This window comes from Lepidochelys olivacea (genome assembly GCF_965140295.1).
Source record: "Lepidochelys olivacea isolate rLepOli2 genome assembly, chromosome: 6".
In the NCBI taxonomy this organism is placed as follows: Eukaryota; Metazoa; Chordata; order Testudines; family Cheloniidae; genus Lepidochelys; species Lepidochelys olivacea.
The window spans coordinates 60226405-60239541 of record NC_140416.1 but is presented as its reverse complement, the minus strand read 5'-3'; the positions used below and the strand labels follow the sequence as shown (position 1 = coordinate 60239541).

Here is a 13137-nt window from a genome sequence, read left to right as displayed (position 1 = left end):
GACATTATGGCTGCAGAAATTTCTATATGGGAATACAGCCCGATAACAAAACAAGATCTAAAAACTGGGGTAAAAATAACTCCTTCCAAACCTCCCCGCAACCATAAAAGAGATGACGAGCCACTGAAGTACATTGGTGTATAATACTAACACCCAGCTCTTAATCTTTAGATACAAGTGCTTTACAAAGGAGGGCTGTATCATTATCTCTGTTTTACAGATGTGGAAACTGAGGCACAAGAGGGCAAAGTGACTTGCCCTTCTGGGGGTCATGGGTAATAACAGAACTGGGAACAGAACCCAGGTCTCCTGAGGCCCTGTCCAGTGCCCTATCCACTAGGATATACTCCCTGCCTGTTGAAATACAGAGAATTCCACAGTACCGGGTGTTCTGTGTACAGTCCCCAACCCTTCCCTCTTGGAATTATATAATGCAGAGTGGTCAGCAGTTCCAGCCCCACTGAATGAAGTTGCTGCAGATCATCCTAAATTAGTAATGGCTTTAAATACTAAATACAGTCAGAGCAAGTTCATCCTATAGGGGTCAAACTGTGCACTGCAGGGTCCCGCAGGGGTGGCAGAAAGAACCCACTGTTGCTGCCACTAGAGCAACTCCACTGCTGGTAGTGGAAGCGCTACTGTACACCAAGTGCCAGCAGCCACGAGTTTAACCACCATGCAATTCAGACTTGCTCTGCACAGGTCTGAATGGCACAGCAGCTAAAACCAGCAGCTGCCTAGAGCCTTGCTTGCATTAGAGCTGCCACTATTTGTGTCACCAGTGGCATTGCCATAGTATTAGTATCAAGGAACTGTTTTTCAGAAAGAAAATGAATGTAGCCAGAGCCTGAATGCTGTGTGAAGTAGTCTCTTTGCATTCCTGCAGTTTTAGCCTTGTTTCAAGCTGACACTAGCTTCTGCCTCATCAGTTAGCAGATGAATGGCCTGGAACGAGTTTTTAAATTAATTTCTTGGGCATGTAATTCTGGGTGTCATGGGAAGTACAAGGAAAGGTTTGCTTTGGACTGCCTGGGTGCACAACAGCAGTCTGCTACTCCTGGTTTATTTTGTTTTCATAGGTTTCCTTCTATAGTCCCTCACTTCTGCTCTGTTAATGTGCATCTCTTTCCCCTCCTGCCTCTCTCTCCCTGCATTTGTGTAGGTCTCATTGGCAGGTCTATGCCCACTATTTTAGTGTGGATTTGTCCCCGACTAGCTGGGTTACACATCCTAATTATAGTGCTGATCCTAATTCCTCCCCACCAGAAAGGGCCATTGCATTTCATTTGCAAATACAAAGAATCACTTGGCCTTTGCAAACAAACAGATATGATAGTTTGGTGTGGGAAGGTTTTGGGAACACTAGCCCTCCTGCCCTTAAACTCTTTTTACGTGTTCACCATTTGCAGACTCTGTTCTCCATTACCACTGCTGAACTGCTACAGAAGCTGCCTGTCCATTTGCTCTCCTTGGCAGTAGAAGCTCAGGCGCAGCAAGTTCATTTGGGAAGCTGTAAGCTGGGGTCAGGGAAAACTGCTGGCCCCATTTGGCTGTACAGACATTGGCAACTGCTGTTACAAATCAGACTCGGCCTCCTAGAGCAGGCAGCAGACATGCAGAATTGGAAAAAAAAAATCTCAAAATATTTTTGGTGCATTTGCACTTATCAAATATCACATCCTAAAACCAGAAATTTAGGTAGGATCCCTTCCAAAAAGAAGGGGATTTCAAAAGCAAACTCAACCCTACCCTCACGGCAGACAGAATTTCCAGCCCTTTTTGAGAAGTCTCATACATCCCTCCAAATTATATTCCTCCTCTTCTTCCCCTCCCTCACTCCTCACATGGTCCTGCCAGAAATGGCAGGGGAGAAAGAAGAGTGAAAGGCAAGTTTCTGGGTACAATTAAAAGCCGCAAAATGTCCTCTCTCTCATATATATGCTCTCTAGTTCCACTGCAGATATTTGGAGATATGTGAAACTGGGTAGTTAGTGATTCTGGCAGCATATGAACTACACAGTTCAGGGGCTGAGGAGGGTGTGGGCCAAGCTGAGGTTTTCCAGAGTGCCTTACCAGATGGGTTAGAGGAGAATGCATCTCCCGAGGCCTAGAAAGGTGGAGTCTGAAGCAAAGGTTCAATGAACATTCTCCTTCTCCAACACACAGTAATTAACATGGCATTAAACACAATTTTGCCCTCCGTGGACTTGTCTGAGCTAAAAAATTTTATTATGTTAGAATACACATTAATTAATGTGACTGTAATAAATTGGGACGATCTTAGAGCACCCTCCTCCTGTCAGGCCAAGCTTTATTCTGCTGGGCCAGCTGCTCACTCCCTTCAACTGAGTTTCCTTCAATTCCTTAAGAAGCAATTGTCAGCTGGGTAATTTCTATAACTGAGCCTTCTTAAACACAAACCCACCTTTTACAGATTCTTACTTCAAAGTCTATGCAAGCATAACAGTCCCTTCCCCAAATCAGTCTTTTGCACCAGTAATTCCCATAGCAAGATTTTCTGGCCCTTACCTCACTACCTCAACACTCCAGGGCTCCCCAAACAGTTTCTCTCTTGTCCATTTGGTTTTCTGAAGCAGTTTTTCTCATCAGTAACTCCAAGAGCAATCCATTTGAAGCACTGGCACTTTCAACTTCCTGAAGTCCCCCCCGCCCCTCCTTATTCCTGCTGCTCTCTTTTCTAAGGGTCAGATAATTAAGGTCCACCTCTTTCCTCAGGTGCAGGGGGTGGTGGGCTAATCAGGCAGCCAGGCCAATTCCAGGCCTCTGACTGCAGAGGAATGTTATCCCTTACTCCATAGTGATCTTAAATATAACTCAGCACACAGTATAGACAGGGACTACTGTGTTTAAAACCACAGCACCTGATCATGGTTAACTACAAGGACTGTCATGTTTAAAACCATATCAAATTGCTGTGGTTATCCCAAATGTTAAGGAGACTAGCTGACATAATTTTAAGTGAGACTATACTTCCTACACTGAGTGCTTAGCATAGTGTTAGTTAACATGTGTTCTAACATAATGTAGTATGTCAGGGTGGATAACTCTAGACAAGTTTAAACGTGCTGAGTGGTTAACACTATCCTCTCTAGAGATAACCATGATCAGGCTAATATGTTTTTATACATGATTATCACTGGCCACACTAAAAACAAAGTAGTGTTTAACACTGTGTTAGTTCATAGGTGTTGCATACGTCTTCACTGCAGAGCTCATGCAAGATATAATAATTTTATTAAGATGATGTTGAAGTAAAAAGAAAACGGTACAGAGTTTAAGCATAGAAGTTTCTGGTTATCAGGGAATAACGTACAGATTATCAAGGGGTGCAAAATTCGGTTTAGGAACAGGTGGCGTAAGGAATACATAATCTGCAGTCTCTCCCATTGGGGGTAAAGGTTTAACGGGTCAAAGTACAGAGATTGAGATATGGGGGCATTTTGTTCATATAATGGCTGTGTTCAGGTGTGGAGTATAATGAGTGGATACCATGATGAGGATGGATTTACCCTCATTTGGTGGGATTTAATGTTTGGTGAGTTTATGGTTCCAGTTCATATGATCCAATGGAAAAAGTCTCTCAGTCCCTTTCCCATAGTTGATGTACAATGTCGTATCGGCTCACACCTCCTGGTACTGTCGGTGGCCGGTGATGTGTTCGATGTAGATGTCCCTGGACCATCGGATGGTGTCCGAGACCATGAGGTGCCGCATGAGCCGTGTGTAGCATCTCTACTCTCACGTTACTTCTCTCAAGTTAGCCTAGCTCAGCTGAGAGAGGCCACACTGCAAAGTAACACTAGAGCTGCTGTGTCTGCACTGGAGCTGCATTCACCTGTTTATGGCACAAAAACTTCTGGGAGTATATCCCATGGTTATCTGCACTGCAACAGGGTAGAAAATTTTGGGAGAACTTTTCTGGGATGAACTTGGGTGCCTAGTGTAAGCCTTCAGCTATTTTTAGCATGCTAGCATGTGCTCTGCTACCACAAGTTTATTTATCCAGGCTGGCAGGAAGCTGCAGCATAGACATACCCTTAGTTAATACGTTTTCTAATATGATGATTTCTCCCATTATAGACAAGCCTCCTATGAGGTCACAGAATGAGTAGGGATTTTAGTTCTAGGACTTTTTGCTGGAAATGCCAATAAAAAAGACAGTTGTGGAATCAGAGAAATGTAGGGCTGAAATGAACCTTGAGAGGTCATCAAGTCCAGACCCCCACGCTGAGGCAGAACCAAGTATACCTAGACAATCTCTGACAGATGTTTTTCTCACCTCTTCTTTAAAACATCCAATGATAGCGATTCCATAATCTCCCTTGCTAACCTATTCCAGAACTTAATTTATAGATAGAAAGTTTTTTCTAATATCTAATCTAAATCTCCCTCGCTGCAGATTAAGCCCATTATTTCTTGTCCTACCTTCAGCAGACATGGAGAACAATTGGTTACTGTCCTCTTTATAACAGCATTTAATATATTTGAATACTTATCAGGTCTCTTCTCAGTCTTCTTCTCTCAAGACTAAACAAGCCTTTCTTAACCTTTCCTCATCGGTCAGGGTTTCTAAACCTTTTTTCATTTTTGTTGCTTTCCTCTAGACTCTCCCAAGTCTATGCACCCCTCTTCCTCGAAGTGTGGCACCCTAAATTGGACACAATACTCCAGCTCAACTTGCCCATTACCTCTTGTGTCTTACATATGACATTCCTATTAATACACCCAAGAATGACGTTAGCCTTTTTTCCAGCTTCATCACATTGTTGACTCATATTCAATTTGTGATCCACTATAACCCCCAGATCCTTTTCAGCAACACTGCTGCCTACCCAGTTATCTCCATTTTGTCGTTGTGCCTTTGACTTTTCCTTTCTAAATGTAGTACTTTGCACTTTTCTTATTGAATTTAATCTTGTTGATTTCAGACCAATTCTATAATTTGTCAAGGTCATTTTGACTTCTAATCCTGTCCTCCAAAGTGCTTGCAGTCACTCCCAAATTGATGTCATCTGAAAATTTTATGAGCATATTCTCCACTCTATTATTAAAGTAATTAAATGAAAATACTGAACACTACCAGACCCAGGATAAACCCCTGTGGGACCCCACTAGATATGTCATACCAGTTTGGCATAGAACCATTGATAACTACTCTGAGTAGGTTTTACAAGAAGTTGTGTACTCACTTTATAGTAATTTAATGTAGACCACTTTTCCCTAGTTTGGTCATGAGAATGTCATGTGGGACTGTGGCAAAAGTGTACTAAAATCAAAGTAAATCATGTGTAACCCTTCTGCCCGTCAGAGTTGGCAGCAACAAGGGCCGGGTTCAATATCTAGGGGTTCCGTTCCAATAACACAATGCAAACCGGCTCGAGCCCCCACCCAGTGACCTGGGACAAATATATACCACCCCCGCTGGGCGCCTCCAAGAGGCAATACTTCCCCTCTCGCAAGCACATAGTCTGAGTGTAGCAAAAGTCTTTTAATAACAGAGAGAAACAATGTGGCATTATGTTGGGGAAACACCACCAACAGGATTCATAACACAACCCATGAGCAAAAACAACCCCACCCCAGGCAAATTGGGGCATGCCCTTTTCCCTTTGGTTCTTGAGTCCAGCAACCCCAAATCACCCAAAGTCCCAAAAGTCCAATGCCCCAAAAGTCTCTGTCCCTGGTCAGGGCAGCCCCAGAGTTCGAAAGCTTATCGGCGGAGCTTTACCTCCCAACCTGGGTGGAAATGGGACGGGGGTAAGAGGCACCTTACGTGATCTGAAGCTGACCGCTCCATAGCGGCGCTCCGCTCCGCCAGCCGCCCCATAAAACTCCTTCGCGCAGCTGCACTCCACTCCACCAGCCGCCCCACGAACTCCTTCGCTCAGCTGCGCTCCGCTCCGCTCCGCCAGCTGCCCCACGAACTCCTTCACTCAGCTCCACGGCCCACAAGCAGCTCCTGCCATCCACACACTGCTCCGCGTCGAACTGCTTCACCAGCCGTCCGGCAAACTGCTCCACAATATATCTTCAGGCTCCCCCACTACTTAACACAACACTCAGTGATTTCAGCTTTTAGGTGAATTCAGCTTATAGTAGGGGAGCCCCAGTGCTGGTGCACTGTCAGCCCAAAGTGAGCTCAGCAACCTATAACTAGACTTCTAATGAAATCAAAATTAGCTCTGATATTCCACAGTGGAGAGAGGAGGAAGTGCAATCAGCATGTAAGGCCCTCACCAAGGGGCCCATGCCACCAAGTATTAATACTTGTCCCCAGCCTCTCTCCATTCACACAGTTTTGGAACCCATGACCCTTGCCTAGCGAGTGCTACTTAGATGATGGTGAATCCCTCCATCATAACAAAAGGCCACATACAGTTCCAAGCACAGTTCCCATAATCAGGGTTATAACAATTTATTCTTCCTGCCCCAATAACAGAGACACTGGGGATCCCACAGCAGCCAAAGTGACCATTTGGGCAGCTATGGTCTCATTCTAGGCATGGTGGGTGTGCCTATGCAAATGAGATCGGCCCCTGAAGTTCTTTTCCACAACTTGCCACACCTCACCACCAGATGTCAGGGTGGAGCTCATCCTGACACTGCTTACACATGTTTACAGCTTCCCCCCATCCACTAGGCCAGTTACCCTGTCAAAGAAGGAAAAAAGGTTGCTTTGGCATGATTTGTTCTTGAAAAATCCATGTTGGCTATTACTTTTCACCCTATTATCCTCTAATTGCTTACAAATTGATTGTTTAATAATTTGTTCCAGTATTTTTCCACGTATCGAAGTCAGTGACAACTATGGTGATTTTACTGACAGGAGCAATTGTCCTTAGGATCTGGACCCAGGCCACCAACTCATTTCACATAAAATATAAACAAGTCTTCAGTATTAATTGCTGTTGGTTACCAGTGACTTTAGTTAGATTTGAATCAGTAAACTAGAGGAGAATGATTCTGTATCTCATTACCAATCCCTTAAACCATCTAGTCCCCCAGATCCTCATTTTTAAGAATGATTGTTTTTTTTTGTCAGTGTAAAAGATTGAAATCTACTGAATAATGTTAGGTAGGGGTCCCCAATGAAGGCAGCATAACGAAGTCATGAGGGTGTGAAGAAAGCTGTTCAGGAGTTATTTGGAACACAAAAAAGTCTCAAACTTCTATAAATTAACTGGGAATATTTTTGACAGTCTTCTGACCAAACAGCTGAACTACAGACTTGCTGTGTAGCCTTAGGCAAGTCACCTCACAGTTTATCACCTCTGTTTACTCCAATCTAAAATGGGGATACTACTACTAACTAGAACTGTATAAAAGAGTGACAAATTAGTCATGAAATTTGCCATCATTTCATCTGAGGCACTTGCCAACTCCTTCAATTTTGTATGTTTGCAAAATTCAGTGAAATGGTTATCTTTATATTCAGAACTTCATTTTGGCATGCTTCTCCTGCCTAGTCACCTTCACTTGAAAATTACTCAATTTCCATTCAAAAAAATCTGAAAAAAAATTCATGAAATTTTAGTTTACTGATATTAAGACAGTGTTTGCATTTATAATAAAATGCAGCTCCATGCTCCCTCCCAGTTCAAATACTTTCACTGCAAACATTTCAGACACTTCTTGATACCACACAGGGGACAGTGTCGCTTAATTAATGTTTAGATAGTGTTTTCAGATACCTGTATAAAGGAGGTGATTAGATGTGCAAAATAAAATAATAATAATCAATGCCCTATATATTCTCTCTAGCAGGTTCTCTAGGATCCAGGATTCTGACCATTGAAGGATTGTCAATCTGACAAAGGACTATGGGATCAAGTGGCTGTGGGATACAGCCACACCAGTGCAATTTCTCTCTCTGCAGAAGCCCCTGGAAGGCTAAACTCCAGTGATTGGCACAGTCCAGTGTATTTCCTCTCTGTCTGGGGAACACTGGATCCAGTGATCTGCCCCCACCCATGTGCTTGCCCTCTGTGTAGGTGCCCTGTAGTCTTTGGAGATCTGGCCTTGCTAATGCTTTCAGTTACAATGGGCTGTAGAGAAGCTAAGGAAAAATGAAGAAAAAAATCTGCAGATGAAAGTCTGAGGCTGTGTTTTCCTTTCCGAAGTGCTGCTACATTCCTATAAGCCTGTGGCTTCCTGTATCCTGCTGGAGTTTTTCTTTTCTTTCTTTTTTTTTTAAATCCTTTCTGTGATATCTTAAGAGGAAAATGTCCAGTACTAACAGGAGGCATTTTGTTCTCTTTATTTCTAAGTGGACTTTAGCCCAGTTACTACAGACTGAGTCACTGTATAAACAAATAAAATAAAACCTCTTCTGTTATGTCCCTCTGGACAGGTCGGGGACACGTTATGCTCTGCTCTCTCTCTCGCCTTCTGGAAGCATCACTGGGCCTGGCATTATACTGCAATAATAAAGAACATGCTTTTTGCTGTTCTTTTTTAATATGCCCTGGTAATTCCAACAAGTTGATATCCCAAGAGTGCTGTCATTTCATTAGCAAAACAAAGGCACTGGGGTATATCTTTGGGTAAACGATGAAACTAAGGAAAGGAAATGTAGGCTATTGGGGAACAGTGGATCTATGTGTCAGTTACTGCGCTTACTGAACCTCTGACCCCTCCTGGTCTACTTGAACGCACCCCCTCTGAGGTCTCAGGCCTTGAAATATTTCCTCTCTTGCGATGGAATTATGTGATTCTCTCACTTTTAGAACAAGACTTGGCTGCAGTCCCCAGCAGCTAGCTGTGATAACCTCAGCAGGTTCTAGCTAGGTTCAGTACCTTTAGTCCTTTCCCTTCCAGGAGCTATGACAAGTGGTGTCCAGTCACCAGACAGCCTTCTTAAAGCAAAGATTTGTTTATTTAAAACTCAAACATCCCAGAGAAAACAGACCTTAAAATAATAACCTGCTTTCTCTAAGGTTTACTGGTCCCTGGAAGTTGGAGAAGGCCCGAGTTGCTTTCAGACATCCTGCAGGGTACGTATCTGTGTTCCATGCCCAGGAATAGCACATTCACGATTCCCTCACTCTTTCCAGAGGGTCTTTTGAATTGTTTAGTGTCCCTTTGATGTCTAGGCTCTCAGCTTGGCAAAACTGCTTTGTAACTTTGGGATGGAGCCTGGAAATAGGCCATTATCTTGTAACTGACCCCCAAGTGTTGGGAGGTTGCTCATCTAGAGCAGTGGTCACCAACCAGTGGATCGCGATCGACTGGTTGATCCTGGAGCCTCTGACAGTCCATCTCCAGTTGCTAAAAGTCCGGCAATTCCCTGCCTGCCCTGGCCCCGCACCGCACCCGGAATCGGCCAGCAAATCCCTGTGAGCAGGGAGCGGTGCAGGGCTGGGACAGGCAGGAAGCCTGCCTTAGCCCTGCTGCGACACTGACTGGGAGCCACCTGAGGTCAGTGCTGCCCAGTGGAAGTCCACACCCCTCCCACACTCCAACATCCTACCCAAGCCCTAGCCCTGAGCCCCCTCCTGGAGCCAGCACCCCATACCACCTCCTGCACCCCAACCACCTGCCCCAGCCCTGAGCCTGCAGCCCAAATCCCCTCCTACACCCCCAACCCCCTGCCCCAGCCCTGAGCCCCCTCCCAGAGCCAGCACCCTGTATCCCCTTCTGTAGCCCAAAACCTTGCCCCAGACCAGAGCCACCTCCTGCAACCAAACTCCCTCCCAGAGCTTGCACCCCTCACCCTCTCCTGCACCCCAACTCCCTGCACCAGGCTCAGCCCAGAGCCTCTCCCACACTCCAAACCCCTTGGCCCCAGCCCAGAGCCTGTACCCCCTCCCGCACCCCAACTCCCTGCCCCAGCCCAGTGAAAGTGAGTGAGGGTGGGGGAGAGCGAACGACGGAGAGAGTGGGGATGGAGTGAGCAGGGTGGGACCTTGGGGAAGGGGCAGCGAAGATCCTGGTTTGCACTTAAATTTAAAAAGTTATCTTGGGTTGAAAAAGGTTGGAGACCACTGATCTAGAGCCACTCTGTTGCTTTCCTGCTTGTTTTTCCAACAGCACCTCTATTAAAATAAACCAATACAGTCACACAGGAAAGTTAAATAACTCAGTAATACAGTAACTACCTCACTGACAAGGTTACACATAGTATTCATAAAATTATCATATCTCCCTATTCTTAGATTATTACATAGTAGCTCCTCATCTGCCATACTATGAGACTGTAGATCATATTCCAGTGGAAATGGTGAAATGCCCATCACCTGGAATGCCCATTTAAAACTGACCCCAGCCCCGCAGGGAAGGAACCAATGTGTTATGTGACTCCTGGTGGGAAGGAGTAGCTGACCAAATACATATTGTGTGGGTGGGATTTTGGGGAAGTTTTAGTTTAACATAATTTTGGGAGTTTTCTTTGCCTGACACAACTAACAGCCCTCTGAGGGCTGCTCTGAGTTGTGCCAAAGGCCATTCTGGCTGCTGGTGATTGCTGGAGTGCAACAGAACTCTTGCCATGCCCCTTTTCCTTGGCTCTATCCCTTGTGCTATGGGCAGGGAAGGGAGTGGCACAGAGCCAGCCACGCTAGCTCCATGCCACCTGGGGATTCCTCCACACTGGGGCAGTCCACAGATGGTTGAGTAAGACAGCTTTATAGCCCCTTTGCCCCTCCAGAACACTATATGATAGGTCAGATTCTGGCCTGCAGAGAACAAGTCAGAGGAAGGGACTGCTTCTCCAGTGCCTTGCATCTTGTGTATTCATTTACACCTGTGCATAGTGAATGCAAAGTGAATATAAACTGTTACCATTCTGATCTGATAGCATTTTGCACCCAATTTGAACTCACTTTGCATGCCAAGATGCACAGGGCAGTGAAGAACCAGGCCAAGTGGTGTTCAAAGGTAGTTATTAAAACTCACCCTTACACTGCTCTGATCCTGGTGCTATTCTGAGTACCTCTTCCTCCCCGGGCTGTCCTAGAGCAGCCTGAGGACTGCTCTGATTTACACTGGCCTGTAAGAGCCATAAGAGGCAGAAAACGTAGGCTGGGATTGGTATAGCATAGAAGTGGCCCAGTCCAACCTCCCTTTCCCTTGCGATGGTGGCAGCAAAGAGAGTATATGGCATATAAATCCCAATGTTGACTCTATGCATCCTCAGGATTACACTTGTGCTGCAGCGATCCTCCCTAGGAAATTCGGACCAGTTTTGCAGCCACAGTATACTGGCAGTTTCGCTAAAAAAAAACTGCACCACACCTGCAGATCTGACCTAGTATCTCATCCTGTCAGGACATGGAAGGCAGCAGAGATGTCTGAGATTCACATGGCAGCTTCTGCAAGACAGTTTCCATGGGAATATATTTTCATTTCGTGGCTGTAACCAACTTTACTCAGCGTTTTGAACAATAAACACGGGTGTGGGAGGAGTCGGTGACTAGCAGGGACAGAACATCTGTGTTCTTGCAGACACAACTAAATTGCAAATGCCATTAAAGTTATGTGACTATAGAAGTGTCAGTGTCTTCGTGTGTTGCCCTGAGAGAGGTCACATCAGTGGAACTTTGTGGTAAATGAATGCCTTACTCACTTGGAAATCCTCCAGATGATGGACGGTAGATGCTGAACAAGTAGCTCTTCAAATAAAAATCTGGTGAGGTTTGTTTTCATCATCAGGTAAGTTGTAGCATAGGGATACGTTGCAGCCTTCTACAACACACCAAATTAATCCTGGTTCTTGTCTAGCTCTTTCTTGTGCATATTTCTTTTAGTATCAGTCATAGATAGAATCTGCTCACTGGCACAGGAATGAAACTTGAAGTCATCAGTTAGATCACCAAATGTTTTTTCATCAGCAGGTTTGCCTATGATATATTTAGAGATACTATGGTTTATAGACCTACAGTCAATGCCATCAATGACTTTACACTCTCTGGAGGACATTCTGTATTTCTTCTAGAAGAAGAAACACTTACATCATGTGGCATCACTTCCTGCCAGCCAGCTTCATCAATAGGAGGAGACTCTGGAAACCATTTTAATCTGCTTTAGGAATGGGGTTCTGGTGTTTCTCCTTTATGTTATTTACTTTCTGTGCGTCCCTCAGCTTGGACAGGGCTATCTTGACTTTATTTCCACTATCCACTCCTCAACTTTTTCTCTCCGGATCTCAGGCATGAGAGAGAGAGAGAAAAAGAATAAAAATAAAGGGCACAGGTGAGAGGCCCAGGAAATCCAAGTGCCATAGCGAGCATGTGTGAGTGGTATTTTGTGCATTGGTACAGCGTGACCAAAATGAGGTGTAACAAGTGTGTGTGCAAGTATATCAGTTAATGTGTGTCTGTGTACGACTGGATAGCTCTGTGGGATTTCTGGGAGATAGCAACGGAATGGTGGCTTTGATTGTTTTGTACAGCTGCCTTCCCTGCCACTAACTCCAGTTGCACGTGGTATGTGGTTATGAATATACATTTCTGGTGGGGGGAAAATCTGATCTTGTCATAACTGCATCATCATGTTACATATCCAATTCCATCTCTTCCTTTGGCTCTATATATGCAAGAAAAGCCTGAAAATTACACAGGGAGCTTCCACTGTCAGATAACTGGGTGAAAACCAGCCATGAATGGTGGTTTCAATTACATATTGGGTTGATTAAAAATGAGAGCAAGTGATGTAGTAATGTAACTTGCATCCATTTGGCACCAGGGTGTGTGCAAAATAAAGTGTGCCTTACCCCATTTTGGTATTCTGTGGGGATCAATTTTATCACTGAAGCTAATGGGAATGTACCTATTTATACTAGTCTTGAACTTTATTCTAGAGATTGTTGGGGTGGATCAGGCATAAATCTGAACATGTGTGAGCATTGCTTTATTTTATTCCCAATCCTCCATTGGCCCCTTGCTGCGAAAGTTGCACTCAGTTTGCACACCGACAATACCAAATCATTGCAAATTTCTTCACTTTACCATCTAGTTCAAAGCTGTATTCTGACTAATTTACACCCACTACCAAATTTACACCACATTTATATTACCAGTGAATTTGGTTCTTCTGGGAGTTATACCTGCTAACATCTGACTGCATTTAGCTGAATTTAGCCTGCTGTGTGTTCAGTTATGAAGTTTAAAATGATTTTTC

General features: G+C 44.6%; 1 protein-coding gene and 1 long non-coding RNA gene across 5 annotated transcripts in view; one reads left to right on the top strand and one right to left on the bottom strand.

Moving 5' to 3' along the window:
- The window catches only part of LOC311522190, a 168933-nt gene extending 160756 nt beyond the window's left edge, over positions 1 to 8177 (top strand). The window contains exon 4 of the long non-coding RNA XR_014712069.1: positions 7783 to 8177. This is a non-coding gene — a long non-coding RNA (uncharacterized lncRNA). The remainder of the gene's footprint in view (positions 1 to 7782) is intronic.
- RAD51B (RAD51 paralog B) overlaps positions 1 to 13137 on the bottom strand; it is a 713517-nt gene that overhangs the window by 78401 nt on the left and 621979 nt on the right. The window lies entirely within an intron of this gene.